Here is a 20,650-nt window from a genome sequence, read left to right on the forward strand (position 1 = left end):
CTTTGACTTTTTCCTCCTGAGGAAGCAGTAGGATGGGTAGCAAAATAATTATGTTGCTAGGAAGTAAGAGTTTTATAAATGCAGCATAATCTGTTCTGAATATGGCTTCAGTGTTTAATTGCAAGGTTTGCAAAAAAGAAAAATTCTGAATGAAAAGTAAAAATATTTTTCTAGAAAAACAATATTCTAGACTTTGTTTAAAATGTCTAGATTATTTAATTGACAAAGAAGGTTTTCTATTTGCCAGACTTGATATAACACTATTGATATTAGAAACTAATTTTACATAAAATTACATTATATTACATGCCACTAATTTTTTTTTACAAACATGAACTTTTTTTCTCTCTTAATCATAATTTTCACAAGTAAATTGTAAGAGAAGAATAAGTCCCTATCATTTAGACAAATAGCAATGAATTGACTAAAGAACTATCACCCGAATGCCATTGTAGATATATTATTTTACAAATCTCCTATAAATAGACATGAATATAAATCTTGGATCTGAACTTTGAATTCAGGACGTACACATCATCCTCCTTTAAGCAGGTGGAACACAAATATTCTGTTCTAAACTTTTATACATGTAGGTTTGGAGACTGAACTCATTGCAGTGTACATCCCAGAAATATTTTAAAATCAGTTGAGTTTGCAAACTGGGACCCTGATCAGGGCTGGTTTTACTTGGTTATCTTTTCCACTGCTTTCAGACTGTTAGTGCCATTTGCTGGGTGTGGCTGCAAGATGGAGCAAGCTGGGTTGAGGTGGGAGATCAGACTCCCTGGCCATCTCTGCCCTCTGGAGAAACAGCACCGTGTAACAAAGGAAGAAAAGACTTGCTCAAGTCATAGGTCCTCATCCAGGAGAGGAATCAAGCACTAAGCAATTTGAAAAGAGATTCTTCATTAAATCCTTATTGATTATAGAACATAGTTGCACATACAGACCAAATTCACCTGAATATCCTAAAACCCCATGGCACTTCTTCTGGGCCTCTAGCTTACAGTAATTTTTTGGCCAATTTATTCCTTTGCAGCTCCTAATAAATTCCATCTGAATTGTTCCGCAGGTGTAAAATTTCCCTATGCCTGCTGTAAAGTGTGTGATTCACTCCTAGTTGTATCCCCACCTCCATAGACAATACTCTAATTTACAATTTTCAGTTTTAAGAATCACATCTTTGTTTTAATGCATAATTGATGTTTGAGGGCACTGTAAGCTTCAAGGCTTTGTGGCATCTAGATAAAAAAAATATTTCATATGGGCAGGAAGCAAGCTGACTTCTCTTTTTTGTTGTTTTTTTATCACTTGTATTGATATCAAATAGGCAGGGATGTAAAGGCAGCCTCTAATTTGTCTCTCTGTACTAAACATAAAAAGAAGAAGAAAGCTTTTAAAATTCACAGCAGTTCTGTCAAAAAATTGCTATACGCAGGTACTTTTTCTACTTCTCATTTACATATGAAATCTTGTCTGACAGGTCTCTGAATGTAGAGTAAATTAGAAAAGTTAACCCTCTTTATCCATTATTTTTGTGCTGCATAGTCTAAAATTACTAAGTTTCCTTCATATACACTGTGCTAAGGTATAAAATTAATATCAAAACTAGATATAGAATAGTTTTGGTTTGTTTTTTTGTTTGTTTGGGGTTTTTTAGTTTTTTATTATTTTGCCAGAAATAAGAGCATAAAAGCATTAGCAATGGTTTTCTTTATAATTAACAACAGGCATTTTAAAGTGTCAAGATATAAGCTGCAAAGGAGAGCTTTAGAACCTACCTTGAAGAGGGAAGAGAAATTATTTTCTAAGTTAATGAACTCAGTTTTGTAATGCACTGGCTAGACGTAAATGATGTGAAGTAATAAGAAAATCTGGCAAAAAGCTGAAAGGGGAAACTACCAGAGAGAATTGATGAGAAAGTCACACAGTAGGTAAGCAGCAGGATCTGTAAAACTGCCACTAGATTTCCTGCTGAACAAAGCTGCACTGAAGAATTGTTGCATGACTTCCACAGGATAAAGGAGTATAAGGCAACGTCTCATCTTGGTCCATAGTAAAATCAAAGAAGAAAGAGTGAAATACATATATTTCAGTTTCAGACATTGTGTTTCTAATTGGACATTTGCTATATTGACTTTGAAAAGAAGATTCAGTAAACTACATTTTGGGCTTCCTTTCAGCAGTGTAACAAGTCTCTCCACCACCCAATTTGACTGAAGTAGGTAGAATTTTCACATAGTCAGAACTGCCATCAACAAGATAATCATAGATATCATTGTGTATATATTTTTGTTGAAGAATCTGCATTACCTTCTCAGATGTGTTTCTACTTGCAAATCCTTTACCTGAAAAGAATTTTTAAGGAATCTTCTACTTCCTCTTGTCCAGAACCATTTATTAATTATATCCTCTCATTCATTATTCACAGAATCATAGAATCATAGGATGGTTGGGGTTGTAAGGGAACTTTAAGGGTTGTCTATGATGACCCTTCAAGGAGGAGGAACATCTTCAACTGCATCAGGTTGCTCAGAGTCCAGTCCAAGCTGATCTTGAATGTTTCCAGGAATGGGTCATCAACCATTTCTCAGGGTAATCTGTGCCAATGTTTCATCATCCCCATTGTAAAAAATTTCTTCCTTATATCTAGGAAAAAATTTCTTCTTATATCTGAAATTATGTCCTTTTAGCTTAAACCTTAACATTTACTCCTAGTTCTATCAGGCCTCTAAAAAAGCCTGTCCCCATCTTTCTTTTAAGTTTACTTTAAGTATTGAAAAGCCACAATAAGATCTCGCTTGAGTCTTCTTTCCTTCAGGCTGGACAGCTCCAACTCTTTCAGCCTCTCCTCATAGGATGGGTGCTCCATTCCTGTGAACATTTTTGTGGCTCTCCCCTGGATCCACTCCAAGAAGTTCATGTCTTTCTTGTGCCAGGTTCCCAGAGTTGTATGCAAAATTTCAGTGGGTCTCACAGAGGTGGGGTTGAGAGGTGGAATCACCTCCCATAACCTGGTGGCCACAGTTTCATTTGATGCAGCCCAGGATTTTCAGCTGTGCAAATGTGACTCCTTGCATGATCATACAGTAAAATGGACCAGGGAAGTTGTCCATTTTTGAAAAAAGCTAATCCTCAAAATCTGATTCTTATATTTAAAATGGAACATTAAAGATAACTTTCAGATGAGCAACTGAACTAGCAGAGTATGAAGGACATTAAGATGTGGAGAAAAGAGATCAGGAGGAGAATGGGATGGCAATTTTTTGGTATGGTGCCCTGAAGTTCGGTTCAGCAGCTGTATGAGTGCTCTCCCAGAAAATCAGAAGCATTAGTTAGCCTGAAAAGATTTAAATCCCAGCTCCCAATTCCTATACTATCATCCTAATTACCATCATGAAAATGTATTGGGGGGACTGGAGTATATAATTCACTGCTTATCTTGATGAAGACAGTTTAGAAGGTTGCAGGGCTATTGAGCAAGCAAGGAGTGAAAACTCTGTTACCTGATGACTCAAGCATTTTTCTGTAGGAAGAGCATCATCTTTTCAAGGATTTGAAATGCATTTCACACTAAACTGTACTGGACAGAAGTAACTACTGGTCTTGATGAGCTAAAAAGTGTTTGATCTGTTAAATTCAATGACATATTTGTATTATTACCATCCAAAGTGTTTAGGCATCTAGTAATGGTAGGATTTAAAAGTCACCCTTATGTTCAGCATCTCCTCTTGGCCAAGTTTGGTAGCTCTCAATCTGACAGACTGACTGCTGTGATCCTCTAACCAGTCCCATGTGCTTCCCCAGCTTAGGAGGAGAGTTGAGATTTACCACTGGCTGTAGATTCCAGCCTCAGTGGCTATGCTTCTAAATTAGGCATTGTAATGCTAGGCAACACAATACATAAAACACCTTGTGAAAGTACCTAAATGCTCTGGGGTTTTTAGTAGCTGCAAAAATGAGTGGCTGGATTATCAGATTTCTACTCTCTATTGCTTCTAATATGTTGCCTGAATTCTCTCTTCAGATGCAAATAACTGATAGAGTTATATTCTAAGTGAAATACCTACAAGTCTTTTTCTGATAAATAAATATAAAGGACAAAGAAAAAAAACATCCCCTCCATCTGAGTCATGTTTCTGGTAGAAGCTTGCCACAACCTGGCAAATTTGCAAGAATGAAACAGTGTGGAATTTTCCATAACCTGGTGCCGCCATAGTATTCACTGTGCAAAGTTCAGTTTATAAATATTTAGGGAAAAAAACCCACAACACCCAGAAGTCTGTAACTTTTGGCAAAGCAGAAAACTAGATTTTCAGTTATGGGTTATCTTCTGAGATTATTCTTTTAACTCTGTGTGAGCTGATTCACATATATTTAAAAGAAAGCAGAATTTTATTATTATCATCAGTGGCATAGGAAGAATATCAGACAAATAATAGAAATTTCATATATACATGTCCCAGCACGTATAAATACTACAATGATGACAAAAGGGTAGTACATTTTTTTCCTTAATTGTTTATGTCTCTGGAATTCATGTATGTGTCTTCAGAATGGTGATAAACCTGAAATGGGTCATTTATCCTAGGCACACTTGTACACAGGCATGTTTCAGTAGTAGGGAAAAGGGTTGCAAAGAGCCTTCTCCTTCCCCAGCCTGCTCCTCCGAGGCAGTGACCCCTGTCCCAGCATCAGTGGCGCCTGTGGGTGTTTGAACTCTAGAAGGAAAGCAAGCCTCATCCCTCTGATAAACAATCTTCAGAAGACACCTGGTCCTGCATGTTGAGAGCTAAACACGAGACTGATGTTTTGAGAACAGCAGCTGGATAATGAAACAGAAATAAGCTCAGACTTGGGCCTAGAGTACTAGAGCAGTAACCCATGTTACTGCATTTAATGCAGTCTTAGGTCTTGAGTTATCCAGTACAGCGTCAGAGAGTCAGGAGTTGAAACTTAAGTTTGGTAGGTGAACATTCCCCCCACTGGTGAGGACAAGAGCACTATAGACTTTTCAGTATCTATTCCTAACAGTTTTAATTGCTGAAATAAAACTACATTTAATTTGTAGTTGAATGGGACATGGGACTAGTCAGAGAGAACTATAATTAACTTAGTATCAGTTTAAAAACAGAAAGAACTGTCCAAAACTTAGTAAGTGTTTGAGATACTGTCTTAATTGTGCTGTTTCCCTGATTTTTACTTTCAAAGCAACTCATAAACAAAACAGATACATAAGGTCACTCTACTAGGATGAGAGCATCTGTTATTCAAGGACAAAACTCTTCTCTGCTATCTTTAAATTAGAATCAACAGGAGCTTAAAGTCACGCATATGTATGAGCAGTATGCTGATTTGAAATAATAATGAGAATTCCATCATTTAAGCCCTGCATGTTTTAAAATATAACTTCAGATATAACTTCAACTAGAAAATTACTTCTCAATGTTCAGTGAAACAAAGAAGAGCAACCAAAAATAGAATAAATGTACTTGTGATTTGCATAAAATTCATACTAAGAAAGAATGTGTTATGGTTAGAAAGATAAAAATGACAATCCAGTGAGAGAAGTGGGAATAATGCCATTCTTTTGTGAATTATTTCCAGTTGGATTCACTGGATATTTTAAAGAAATGCAGAATGTACTACTAAATAATTTTATATCTACAGAGTTCAAAAATGGTGAAATATTGCTGTTTGAGGTCTGAACCTAACAAGCATCAAGAAGGCTTTGCCTCCTTGACAAAGAGCAGCCAAGGGATTACTTAAAGAAGGAGAACAGAAGCAAATTAGTCATTCCAAACAATCTAGATCGTAAGGGAAATGCAAAATAAACTAATAAAAATGCCTGGCAGTGTAATTTTTTAAAATTATGACAATCAAAGTGATATGAGAATATGTGAGAGAAAAATGTAGTATTGACTCTAGATTGTAGTACTGACTAAGATTTTAAGCAAAAACTTCTGTCTATTGATCTTCTAGCGTAATCCCTAGTTCTTCCATTAATGTCTATAATGTTCTCAGCTGTATTCTTATAAACCATGTAACAGAGCATCATCTACCTACAACCACCTGGTCTATCTCAGTATGACATGTTTTTATATTTAGGATTAATTTCATGCTTCAAACTATGATTTTTTTTATATATAACTTTAGTATTAATTTTTGGTGTTGAGTTATAAACACTTTGTCTTGTTTCTTGGACAGTTTAACTGCTCACCATGCACGCAGCATGTATTGCTCATTGCTACCTGTGGCTCATTCAGTAACATGATAATTCCTAGCAAAGGAGAAACTCAAAGCTGGAGGCACCCAGGGCTGAATTCTGAAAGCTACTGAGTAGTCTGGCTCTTGCCCAGTACAGAACTGAAGCACATATTTACAGTTTGGGTAATTGATCTTTTGTCAAAAGTTGCATGAAAATAAAGCACACGACTAAGGCTTTTGCTGATGAAACTCCAGAGTAGTCAGGACCACCTATTTCTGATGATGGCAGATGTTTGCTGGCAAAGTTGATAGCAGGAAAAGACCTGCTTCTAATACCAGCTTTGATTTAATTTTATTCTACCATAAGTAAGAAAACTTTTTCATATTTTTTTGAAGAATGCTGCCCATGATGTAGCACCAATTATACCCTTTCCTTACTCTCAGGATGTTGACATTGATGTGAACCCACATATAGCTATGCCTTCTATCACCATTCCTTCTCTTTTTTCATTCTCTCCTCCCCTTTTTCTCCAAAGCTATTATTGAGGTAAAAAACCCTCTCTATTCCAGTGAAGCTACTATTCACTGGGCAAAGATTTACTACTTTAATTTTAAATGCTGTGTCTGAATGCTTTCACAGATGAGAAATTGAAATGAAGTAGTGTGTACCTAATAAAATCTCTTTAAACTGAGAATCACGAAGAGATTTAAAGAAAACAAACCCCATGCCCACAACTCTAATAGAATACTTGTACTTTTACAACTTAATGAACTTTTTTGAAGATAATTTTCTATTAGGGACAGGTAAAGGGAAAAAAATATGTATCCCATCCAGGCCGAACATGTTTGTAGAACAACTCATCTTACAAAAACATGTTCTCCTGTTCTTAGGTGGCTAAAAGAAAACAAGAAAAAGTAAGTAGAATTTCAATTAAGAAACATCAACTCCATTCTCTTCTCTTCTGATAGAGATGTACTCCATGGTGTCCCTAGCCTGTTGTAGTCTAGATGAAATCAACAGAGGCTGTTAGATATCCAAAATATCTTTATAAAAAGTTTTTGTCTTCCCTTGCATGCTTGAAATGTCTTATTTTTATTGTGTTCAGAAAGAAGAACAAAATGGAGGGGATTAATCACTGTGAGGTGCAATGGTGAGGAAACACAAGGTCATTTATCAAAATATTTTTGCTGTCCGTCTTGGGCCTTGCCACAGGAAACCTCACTCAACCTAGTGACTTTTGAAGAGAATGCTCCAACTGGCCACAGAGAAAGCCACCTGAGTGGCTTGTGCTTGTCATGCAGCTGTCAGGTGTAAGAAGGCCAATAGGAAGGACAGCCACCATATTTCCATGGGGACTTCCCAGTATTAAAGAGCCTGGATTACTCAGAGATGCTATTCAGCAGAAGCACGTTTCTTTATGTGCCATTTACCTATTTTCCTTGTGTCTCACTCCAAAATTTCTACCTGTGTGAAGGATAATGGGAAGGATTAGGCAGAAGGAGGAATTAATAGATGGGGTGCATTGATAACACTGGCAGAGAAAGGTTGTGCATCATTTTCTCTGGAGATTGAAACTGTTTCCAGTCATCCTGTAGTAAGTGCCAAAAGACCTTAGAGAGGATCCAAACTTTCTCGTCTGAGCTCAAAATACAATCTGGAAGCATCTGTCCAACTTTGCTGATCCTCATCCTCACAAAGAATCAATCTATCTTGGTGTCATGTGAGTGCTGCATATAAAGGGCTTGTCAAATTGTTATATTTGGGATCCAGACTCCTTTCCCTTTTAGAACTTAGAGTGCCTAAATTCAGATATTGTCAACTACCACAAAACACATGCACTTCTTAATTTTTTTCTTATTTTCTTTGGTTTTTTTCCTTCTTACTTGCACTCTTACCTCTTCCACGGAAGGAGTACCACATTCTGGCAGCAGCCAAACAAGTAATTCAGCCTTCAGTGGTGCTGCACATTGCTAAATCAAATATTAGAGCTGAAGCATCCCAGATTTGGTCTGGAACACTCATCATCTTTGACTCTGACCTGTAAAAGCATTTAAACATACATTTGATCTTTACCTTTTACTTCCCCTGCTCTGACTGAGACACTAAGGCTCAAATGTGGTAAAAAACATCCATCATTGAGCATGCACATCACTGCTTTGATGGGGGAAGGAACAAATGCCTTCTTAAACTATTTATATAATACTCCCCAATCCTGTAGGTTTGCAGCCTGTGCTCTGTCGTTCAGTTGCATTTGTTTCCATATCCAAATGTCTTTCAAATTTGGTTCTGCTTTCCAGGCAAAACTGGACACTCGTAAGAATACAGTAATTAAACACAATTACAAAGATGTGCACATTCCATGCTGAACAACCACAGGCCGCTTTCCAAGATCCTTTTTTTACTTGCCTCATCATCTGTAATTTTCCTGGCTTCTTATTTACACTCCTCAACTATGAAACCAGTTTTGTGTGACCCCAGGAATTTCTTCATAATTTTGTTGTTGTTGTAGACTCCCACTGCAGCTCCCAACTGCACTTCTCTGATGAGTAAAAAAATACAAATCCAGCAAGGTGAAAAGATTCAGTAATCTGTGGAACCCCAGCTTCCACTGTCTTTGCCAGCTTTTAGTCATGGCAGAATTTATAAAATAGCCTAATAAACCAAAAAAAAAAAAAAAAAAAAAAAAAGGTTTGATGGAATTGGCCCCTGTCAATACCAAAGTTTGTCATGGATTTGTGGGGATTAAAGTTATGAAATAAAAGCCACATATGACATGTCAACAGTGGGAGATGTTGGCCTCTAGGTCACCTGTGCTTCAAACATCATAGATCTTAATATTTTCTGAAAAAATTTTAAATATGTCTGTGTTCTTTATATAGAAATTCAATGTTAAACCTAAAAGCCAGTTGAACAGATACAAGGAAGTTTTAAACAAAAATTATGTTATTTTCATATCAAATTTTTTAATGCATAGAATGGTCTAAATATTGTCAATCACTTCAGAACCCTGGAATATGATTGGAAAAAGAAGTTATGGTGGAAAACTTCAACTGCTATTTGTTGAATGAACAGGTTAGACTGTGGCTAGAAAGAATCAGTCTTTATAGCAGTACTGGACTTTGGGTCTTCAACTGTTAATGAAGTTTGGTTTACTTATCCCAGGTAAGAAAGAAGCTCCGAGGTATTTGTTTTAAATCTTCAAATGAGGGGTCTCACGATCTAGGGAATTTTTTTATTATAGAATAATTAAAATATATAATCATATATATTTTAATATCTCTTCTGTATATAGACTATACTATTCATATAATATATTTAAGATAAGGCAGTATGAGAAGTAATCTAGTTTTCTTGTGCTCTGAAAATAGCCAGTGGATAGATAGATTTCTCTAAAGAGAAATTCAGGGCTCTCTGCTGTGTTTCTGCACTGAAGCATTCTCTCAAGGAGCTCTTTTCCCTGCACCAGTTATACAGGCAGCTCAGAGAGAGAGACAGAACAAACAGCAAAATAAGATGCATGAAATTATGTGATGAAACCATCGCCTGCCAGTCCTAATTCTAACACATCAATGCTCAGGAGAATACTGCACATCACAGTGGTATAAGGGAGAAAATAGGAATAAATGCTCACAGATATCTATGAACTGCTGGTCAAAAAAAAAAAAAAGGAGGGAGCGAAAAGGGAAGATAAGCACCAATTGTTTCTTCCTTCCATTAATGGGAGTTTTGAAATATTTTGTTTGGCAGAGATTCAAAAATATTACTTTTTGGGGTTGCTTCTCATGGGCCCATTGTCAGCTGTGGTGGGGTTTTGTGCTCTTTTTTGTTCTTATTTTGGCTTCTTTTTTTTTTTTTTTTTTTTTTTTTTAATTAGAGTGTCATCGTAATTCAACCCCATAAATCCCACTATTAACTAGATCTCAGGACCTCACACTCAGATTTGCTCAAGTGAGGCCCAAAATGGGAAAAGTAAGTAAAAACAGATCATGGCTGTAGAGCACAGCACTGTTTGGGACAGGCTGTCACCCGCTGATCACTGACTGGTGGCCAAGTCTAGAAGCACAGATGTGCATACCAAACATGGTGAGAGAAATCAGAACCAGAAGAGAAGGGGAAAAGGAAACAAAAATAAAACACATCAACTATAAAAAGAAGGAAAACATACTAAATATCCTCATGGGAAATCAGAAATTCCTGTGCTTCTAAGATTACATTAGATTATTACTTTTTCTGCTTTCTAGAAGTTTTAATGTTTGCTCTTGTCATTTCATGCTGCACAGGAGAGTGCATGGCTGCATAGTTTGAATACTTGTGCCTGACTCTATACTGGAGTGCTCTGTGACTACTTAAGCCAAGGGTCCTGTGCAATGGCAACAGATTCCAAAAACTAAATTTAAGATAATACAAATTGCCTCTTGCCATCTATGAATATGTTGATAGAGACTTTATGCTAACAGGTAGTGCTAAGACTGTGAAAGCATTTTTGAAAATGAAAATTGATCTGGAGCTATAAGGAAGGAAAAGAAACTAAATCTATTTACTTATAGGTCTCACTTGGTTAGGACAAAACATTTAAATCATAATTCTGAAGGGAAATTTCCAGAAAATATTCTCAGCAAAAGCAAGCATTGAAGTGGTGCCTCTGCCTTTGAATCACTAAGAACTTTGTCTCCTCTGCTCACATCATGTGCATCCAACAAAAGCTTTACTGAAACTGTCAAGATTTTCTCAGTAGGAATAAGAGCAGGTCTTTACTTCAGCTCTTCCTGTAGGTATCTGAGGGGCCATTATTTCCTTAGTCTTCAGTTATCACTGATTACCAAAAATCTAATTGTGAATGACATCAGTGAATACTTAATCATCTTTAATACATGATCTTATACATACTTTCATTTAATCCAAATATATAAAGAGTCCTACTGACTTCAGTGAAATTACCCATATAATGTTGTGAGCATATGTATGTGCCTATAATGAGAAACTGTGTGGAGGAAATAAAAAAAAAAAAAAAAAAATTTGGTGAATGAAATACTATCTGAACTTCTATTTCTATCTGGTTGGAACCACTGCAACGAAAAGAAAGAAAAAGTGGTTTTTTTTGCAGAGATTCTTAACATAAACATCAATCCTATAGAAATGCAGCAATAGGTAATGTCAGACTTCCAAAAATAAAAATATCAAAAGTAATTCACTTACTAAATATGCTGTACCACATCTTTTCATCAAGAAGAGGATCTTCTCTAAGGCCTGCTCTCAGAAAAGGTATTAAGAAGCAGTAAGACCTTAAATAATTATAGAGAGTCATTATCTAGAAAAATACATCTGACTTCACAAAATGTTTATATTTAGCTTTAAATTACTTTACTTTGCTAAAAGATATTACAAATACTAGTCAAAATAATGTTTTTTCCAAAATTTTTTCGGTTGTGGGGGTTGTTTTTCCCTCTTCAGTTAAAAAAATTTAAAAGCATAAGGTTTCTTGGAATACTTATCACTGAAAATTATCTGAACATTTACTATTAAATGGAGGGAGAACATTTCATTTACTTAAATAGACACTGAAGTAGACAATGCCATAAAATTGCAAAAACAAACAGATATTTATACATCATTTGGGGTCAGCTCAGCACTGTAATGTTTTCCAAATGTATAAAGTTGCTCTCAGGCAATAAATCAGAGTACAATAAAGGAAATTAAGTGTTAGGTTGTACTAAGCAAAATATATTTTTTATCTTCTCAACAAACTCAAATACAACAATATGGAAATCAAAGTATTTTTTGTTAAGAATACCAATGCAAATGCCATCATGATCTTTCAAAGGCTTCCCAAAAAAATTATGACTTCATATTTTTTTCAAACTTTTAATAAAAACAGTAAGATTTCATTCATGGCAGCAATTATAAATTTTGCTAAAATCTGCTAAAAATTGTAACAGACTCTGATGTGATGGCAGTACATGATAACATGGCTAAACAGATAAAAGGTAAATGCTACCTTACAGCTAAATGGCAACACTCTTTTGGAATTTGAAATCAAAGTATTGGATAAGAATCCTACCTCCTTTGGTCAGCCTTCAGCCACCTATTCAAAAGCTATGATCTGTTTAAAAGCAGAGCATTCTTGAGAACTTAGAATACTTCATCACTGCAATTACTACAATTTATTTATTTATTTGGAAAAAGAAAAAATAGAGTTTTGGACGTTAAAGGAATGAATAAACAAATATAATTGTATTGGAACATAGTATCTGAAGACAAATGACTCAACTGTTATTTATGCTTAATAAATTAGGTAGGAAGAAAAGAATAAATAGCCCTACTTTAAGGTTTGGGGGCTTTTCCTTGTTGGTTTGTTTGGTTTTGTAGTTTTCATTTTTAAAACTTAAGGGTAGCATTTTCTTTCTTCTCTTTTGCTTCTCCTGTTCTATTTCATTCCGTGGATGCTTGTCTGTGCATTGACACCCATTTCAGGGCCTTGCAACCCTTTAAAAGTGGGATATCACACTGCAATTTTCTTTTCAGGTAAGAATTAATATGCACTTGTGTTTACAGGGGAATCAACAGGAGCTGCCACTTACAGTGACAAGATGCTGTTCTGCTGCTCTGTGGTATCTCCCCCTGTGTGAGGCTGAAGCCCCTCCAGGTTATGATTCTCTGCTAAAACTGCTACATGTCTGTCTGCCTGCACCAGCCTTGTGTAAAATATCCATTCTCTAAGCAGTAACTTAGTAAAGATCTGTCTCATGCACAAAAATTCTCACTTCAGGGCATAAGTATTCTATCGCAATGCACATGCATAATCTTACAGCATTATAAAATGAAAAAAGAAATTAGTTGATTTCAGTCTTTCTTACTTGAAATATGATATAATGTATAATAAAGTAAATAAACCTTTTGATTATGCTCTATTTTCTGCCAAATTTAATATTTTATAACACTTTATAAATTATTACTCCAGTGTAATGGAGGCTTGAATCCATTATTCTCACATTTCTCTATGCTTTCTGGGCCAATAACCAGAATAAACCTTGTGCTGAATCATTCAAGGGCTGTATAGATATTGTCAGGAGTTTTCATGGTGGGACTTCAAGTCAGCCAAAGTTCTGAGCTGAAATTTCAAATTTTGTTTTTGAAGTGAGTGCTCTAAAGAACTGAAACTAATATAATTTTCACCAGTTCCCCTTTCCTCTGGCCTTGCTTTCCAAGCCATTGACTTTCCAGCAGTTTTCATCTGAATCAAATTGTACGCAGTTCATTTTGGTTCCTTTTCAATATTTCCTTCTTTCATCTCAAGATTTAAGTCTCTGCTCTTTTCATCTTTCTCTTCCTGCCAGGCTTTCTGCCTCATTTAGACAAGGCAAATGGACTGACTTCTGCTCTGCTGTCAGTCTCTGTACTTTAAATAGTTGTATACTCTTATTCAGGATATAGGCTATTAGCTAGCAAATAAAACAGTTATACCACCCATCACAGTCTAGACTGAAGTAAATCTTACCTAGGCCAAGTTTTCAAAGTCACATCCAGTCCAGTCTCTTAGGAAGAGAGCTAACTAATCTGAGAAGACAACAAAGCAAGAACAAAACAGAAGATTTAGAATCAATGATTTATGCAATAATAGGGCTTTCAATACCCGGTGAAATTTATTTGAAAAAGATTATTTTAATGAAAAGAACATTACTTATATTAGCTTGTCTCTTGAAAAGATAACTCTACCTCTTTACCTACATTATAATATTTTTCAGGTCACTATGGACTTGTCTTATTGCAGTACTTAAACCCCAATCATATGTTGGTTTTATACAATTTTTTTTCACAGTAAGTTTTTAGCATAAGATAAAGCAGAAATTTTTAACTAGTTATATTTGAGGGGGAAAAAAAAAAAGGCTGGCCACACCAGAAGAGCAAAGGTGGCAGGAATGTAGTTTATTGTTAACCAACGTCTTTAAAATAGTGAGTTCCAGGACATGCCAGAGGAAATTCCTTTTAATACTTACTTTACTTGCAAAATGGAAGTTAAGGACTTGCATCAGCAGTTTTATTTTAATCAACTTTTGCATGAAAATATACATGAAAAATATTTTAAACTTTCAGCAGCTATGTATCTCAGTGGCATACTTTCTCACTCTGTTAATGAGAAAACAGAGGTGCATTCTATGCAAGGCAGAAAGAATGAAAACACTCTACAACTTTAAATGGTATCAAGCTATTCTTGGCAGAGCTAGTCATTCTGAGAAGAAAAACACAACAGTTTCCTTCTATTAAATTCAAACTGTGCTCTTCATTGTAAAGCAAGAAAGATAAAGAAACAGGTGAAAGCATTAAGGGTTTACTGCCACAAGAAGTTACACAGTGTACTGTTTTCTCTGCAATGGAAAAAAAGGCACCAGTATGTCAGACTGCATAACAAAACTGCTCAATTAGTTCAAAATGCATACAGAAACCTGCATATTTTTCACGAGAATAAACATTATTGAATCTTCTGTCAAGATAGGCAAATAGTGAAAATGTTTCTGTCAATATTCAGATGACATTTTAAACAAATACTCTGGTTATGTTACACTGTTTTTTTCTGTCACCGAACTTTCTGTCACAAACAGAGAATGAAATTGTAGTTCAAATCACAGCAGTTTTTTGGTAAGTGAACCAAAGTATTTAGCATACATGAATATTGAGCTGAGACATTGCACAGTTTTTCAAGTGTTGCAGGAAAACTATGCTGTAGATATTCTCTAAGCAACCAACAGACTCTCAGCTGTAAATAAGCACAATGAATGAGCAGTGTAAGAGATGTACAAGTTTATTTATAAATAGTTTAAATACTACTAAACTGAAAGCATTATCTATAAGCAGAACATGGAGATGAAGTAATTATGCAGAATCCGCTTGTAAAGTTGTAAATGTTCAGTATGAAGTAGGAAGCAACTGGGTATATAATTTTTGTCACTTTTCCTGATTCCAGAATCTTACAGAAAAATATCAAACTAACTGAGCTATTTTAGAAGTTCTTTTATAGTAGGTTTGCAACAGACTTTAAAAAAGTCAAAAGCTTATTTAAACAAATTTGGATTTCTTCACGTTCCATGTTTCAGAAATGAATACCTAGCCAATCTGCAATGAAGACTTTACAGAGATATTTAAGTTAGAACTTACTGGTGATCTTTTTAAATAAACAGCTATATTAATAGTTGCAGCTGAACAAAACTTTCATAATGGCATTCTCAACTTTATTATGGAAGTGGATCTCTAGAGGGGATAAAACTGATATGATTCACCTTGGGCTAATATAGGATCATCAGTTGCCCCATATCACCTCATTTTTAAATGAAGATCCTCCAGCAAGACCTCATTCCTAGCATATACATCACTGATCTCTTTGTATATTTCCAAATCTGAGATTTTGAGTTTTCAGAGTACCATAGCAACAAAGATTTCCTACCTCCTTCTTCTTGCACGTCTACTGGGATATAACCTCTCTTCCTACCTTTTTAACCAGTTATTACAAAACTAAAAGCTTTTTTCTACATCCATTCTTACAAATAGATACATAAAAACTCCTGCAATATTTTTCCTGGCTTATTGATGAGATACTTGTTTCTAGAGAAAATCTTGGACATCTGAAAGTATTTTTTCTGATAAGAGAACAGTGGAGTGACATTAAACAATGTGAAAGAGAAAGGATGAACAGAATATCCCCATGGTAATGTTCATGTTTATTTGAGCAGCAAAATAACTCAGTCTTTACATTTTTATTTGTTGACATGTAGGCCTGTACTAAAAGAATAAATAATAAAAACCGGAATTAAATTGACATGTAGCCTTCATCATTCTGAACCTTTGCTTATCTGTCCCTTTCTCTATTTAAGCTGTTTTAGATTTAAAGCTTTGGAGGAGAGTGTTTTAATCTTTCTAAGCATTTGCAGCGAACAGGAAGCAGAAATATAAATCTCTGTGTGGTTCTGTGGATACTAACTCAAAAGGATCAATAATGCAGACATTTTATTTGAAGATTTCTACAAATAAAATCTGTTTTTCTGCAATACTGTCTTACCTTGATTATTATGTAGACTACTTTCCTCCACAAATCTGTTTCCTATCACATTAATGGAACACGATACAGGATTTGAAAAAGTAATACGTTAAAACTGTAAAAACCTAATAGAAATATTTTTCTCAGTCCAAAGATCTTTTCCGGTGCATGTCACAATTTAAAAAGGGACAAATATAAATCTGGATAATTTGTCTTAAGCCTCATGAAAAATAGACTAAACAACCTCAGTGTCAAGCCTAACCTGTCTTTATCTTGCTTTAAAAAAATATAGGCAGTGAGACAAATGGGCCATAAATGTTTTCTTTAGTCTTTTATTTTCTTGAAAATTGCAATGAAAAATATTTCATTTTGTAGTCCTTCTAATGCTGGCCAAATAAACAAGAGTCTGAATTCACAGAACAGGAGCAGATTTGATCAGTCCTGTAATGGCACTGATAGCTGTGAAACGTTAACCCCACATGTGGGTACTGGAGCCCAAGTCCAGTATTTCTTAACCAACAGATGAATACATTTCTGGATGGGGCTTTCTAAGTCTTGCTTAACATTTAAAGGGATGTGAGAGGCTGGAGCCCACTTTTCTTTACCTGCCTTAAAATGGTTCTGAAAACTAAGATAGGGAAATATTCTCTGTGGATCCATGCAAAGAGAAAGAGTTCTGGCAGGACACAGTGAGATTAAATAAACTTTTGTTTTGAAAAGTGGAAGGCTGAGCTGGGTTACCTCAGTGGTGAATGAGTTCCCTTAGAGTTCACCTACTAGTTATATAAAGACCACCTCCCAGTATGGAAATTTGGAGAGGTAAAAAGTACTGTACCATAATTTCACAATTCTAATGATAGCCACATTCTGGGGCATATATCTTGTGCTTGTGTCCTCCTATACAGTATTTATCACCTACCATCTCTCATTTTCAAAGGGTTACATTTTTTAACACTTTATTAAATGAGGTACAGTCTCTCTTTATACAAGGTTTTAACCAATAAAAATGGTGCCTTTAGGTAAAGAATAATGCAGGTGAGTGTATATGCCAATACTGGTTTTAGAAAGAAACATGAATCATATTTGATTTTAAATTTAAAAATATATTTAAACAAACAAGGATTATGACAACTTAAAAATTTGCTGTGATTACCAATAGTCCTGCTTATTTGAAAAAAGGGGAGAACGTAATGACTACAAATTACCAGGGCTAAGGCTTTATATTCCAGCTGAGATAGCATTTCCAGAAGGAAATGTTGTCTCCTGCCATGCTGGAATAGTCTTCTATCAGCAGTTTCACAGAGATAAGAGTGACACCTAGTGAATCATTAACACTCCCAACATTATTCTGGGAATGAAAATGGTGGGGAAGGAGCCCTTATTAATCTCTCAACCAATGCTTAGATAATCCTGTTAAAGATCTGATGAAATTTCAGCCTCAAATAGTTTAATAGTATTACATGAGAAGATTAAATATTAAAGAATTATATCCTTTATATACGTGTGCCTGATGGGTCTAATTTTTTAAATTTTGATAATGCATCTGATAAAAGGGTCTAATTACAAGGTTTCACTGAGAAAATAGAAACTCTTCATTCCTTTTCAATAACATTATGATATAAAGAAAGTTCAAGACCCAAATTATTTTCTTTTTCACATCATTTTCATCTTATTCAACAATTAAAAAATAAATCCCTCGGGTCTTACTAAACATTTAGGTTATCTTTATTTTGATGGAACTATAATCAACACATTCTTACCATGGAATACAATGAAGGGGATATTTCAGTCCCTCCTAGTTTGGGTAATTTAGAAATTATTTTAAGTCTGGCTGAAAAGTGACTGCAGTTCTTCATTTTAACAGACTTAATACATTGTTTCATGAGTCTTGAGGCTTTAATGTTTAAATGAACACAAAGTTCCTTTGCTATTAATCCAACATCATCAAAAGTGTTGGCTCTGAAATACTTTTAATGTAATTCAGTTTCTTTTAGCTCTTTGCTGTTCAAAGGAAACAAGGAAGCCAAAACCTATATGCAGGCCAGAAAGGTGTCCTGTAGTTTCCATATATACTGATTTTTAGCACTCAGAGATGGACGGATTTTACTGCAAGAATATCTCTCTTTTTCCAAGGCATTAAAGTTATCTAAGAAGTCACAACAGAGAACAGCATAACTTTATTAATTCATGTTATGAGGAAAGTAAATTTTCCAACTTTTTAAATCAAAAGCATGCTTTAGTTGTAGTTCTGTGAAGACTGCCACTTAAAAAATGGTACAGTTATCAGAATAAAATACTACAATCTTTCAGCAGTCTATATGTTCTGCTTATGATGTTGTTGTAATTGCACATCTAATTCAGCAAAAGCAGTAGATTTTCACATTTTGCCACATACCAGCAAGCCAGGACATTACACTTACTGTAGAGTAGAACTTGCAATCAGGAGACAGTTTTGTGACACAAATTAAAAAATCTATCAGTACAGACTAATGTTTATCACTTATATCAGTTAAAATCTGTGATTCAGTTTCATTATAATTTATTATATGCAGATTTGGAAAACCTCTCAGTGGAATTTTCAAGATCCATTGGGATAAAAATGCTGGCCGGATTTGTATGAACTTTAGTGAAAAAAAACCAGGAAACCTTTTCAGGAAACAATTTTAAGGATGCTGCGTGCCCAGCCGAGTTGCATGTCCAGGCAGCCTTAGATATGAGTGATACTCCCCTTTTGCCACTTTATGAAGAGTGTGTGTGTGCAGGGCAGGGATAGCAAGGTATCACTGCCTTCTTTTCACCTCAATTACTGATGATTCTCCATCTTCAGAGTTACAAAATGACAAAACCTCTTACCCCCAAAATAGAGAAGGCTCTTAATTCTGCCCAGAATCAGTGAGGACTTCTTAATAACAGGACTTTAAATTTGTAGTTAGTTTCCAAAGGACTCTGCATTTCATATCCAGGTTTCCCCAGATCTGGAGCTGCTCTTGAGTCTTTTCACCTGTATGCTGATTTACATAAATGTTATACCATAACATAGCCTCCAGCATGTTACAATACTCACTGCTTACAAAAAAAACCCCTAGCCTCACTAAAGGAGAAAAAAGAGGTTGACAGTAAACTAATTTATAAGCTCAAAGGTATCACAGTAAAAGCACCAGTTCAATTTGTTCAGAAACTGAAAAAAAACCCCAAAAACCGTACCCAGAAGAAATTTCCCAAGAGGGTGTTAATGTTGAAACCTTCAGAAACTTTTAGATTTAACACACAACCGACACATATTCTTTTCAAAAGAGCAGATACTCGATACCCCCAAAAAACACCAAGTACAACTGTGTTTCAACAGGTAATCATTGACTTTTTAACACTAGTATTCAGCTAATTCTTCACTTTTTGTTTTCATGATAATACATTTATTTAAGCATCCACGGACCAGATCTCACGAAAATTTTGACATGTATTTTTTAGACTCCACTATGCCTCACTTTCAAGAATGTGGCCCACAGCAGGACCAGCACCCCACCTAGTAATTGTTTGTAGGTATATCTGCTTTCAGCCAAGCTCTGAGTGCTGCAGAGCATGTAACCTTTGACACTGCACTGTGCAAACCCTGCTAACCTGCTCCTTCAGCTGTGCTGCTCCTGCCTCACCAGCAGAACTGGAATGTTTGCACTTGTCCACAAGTTCTCTCCCGTGCTGCAGGTCTGGGAAGTGTTTGGCCCCTCGTGCTGGAATAGTCCCACTCATGATAGTTAAAATGCAATAAAAGCTATGCCTGAAATCCTGCACCATTGCAGTACTTGGGTAAGAAAGAAGACACTTCCATGCTCTGCAATTTTAGAGCCCAAAATCTCTTCTTGAAGGTAGAGACAACTGTTATGTCAAATACCAAGCAGTATTCCCTGTTTTATTTTTTAAAATTTACTTCTATATTCATAAATTCCATTGAATCTCTTATTCTTCAGTCTTCTAAGGATTCTTTCTATGTCATAATCTGACAGAAGTGGTTCTTCTCTTTGTGATTCTTGTCATATGAAGTATCTGATTTCTTCTAATGGTTTTGCAAATAGAAATTTGCTTCTTTGAGTATGCTTAAATACACAAGAGGAAAGATAAACATAAAATTTAAATTTTAATTTTGTGTGGGCTTACTATACCTCTCATTAGTTTCAACATTTATTTATTCATATTCTCAGAATCCTTATAAGCTAGACAAGCTTATAATCCATTTTATAGATAAAACGGTTTGCTGCTGTCAAACATAACTACTCACCCCAAAAGTTTTACAGACTTATGAATATAATCTGGACATCTTGCCTTGCAGCCAGGGTTTTCTTAGTGTCAAAAAAAAAAAAAAAGAAAAAAAAAAGAGAGAGAGAGAAAACTAGAAAGAATATATATGAATGCCCAGCAAT

The 20,650-nt window shown here is 35.3% G+C and overlaps 1 long non-coding RNA gene across 5 annotated transcripts in view; it reads right to left on the reverse strand.

The window, feature by feature from the left end:
• The window catches only part of LOC148223583 (uncharacterized), a 77,689-nt gene that overhangs the window by 52,284 nt on the left and 4,755 nt on the right, over nt 1–20,650 (reverse strand). For all 5 annotated transcript variants that reach the window (XR_015803805.1, XR_015803801.1, XR_015803802.1 and 2 more), the window contains exons 2-4: nt 13,704–13,762; nt 11,405–11,455; nt 8,104–8,246 (exon numbers count right to left, since the gene is read on the reverse strand). This is a non-coding gene — a long non-coding RNA (uncharacterized LOC148223583). The remainder of the gene's footprint in view (nt 1–8,103; nt 8,247–11,404; nt 11,456–13,703; nt 13,763–20,650) is intronic.

Source organism: Sturnus vulgaris, chromosome 5 (assembly GCF_052056855.1).
Source record: "Sturnus vulgaris isolate bStuVul1 chromosome 5, bStuVul1.hap1, whole genome shotgun sequence".
Lineage (NCBI taxonomy): Eukaryota > Metazoa > Chordata > Aves > Passeriformes > Sturnidae > Sturnus > Sturnus vulgaris.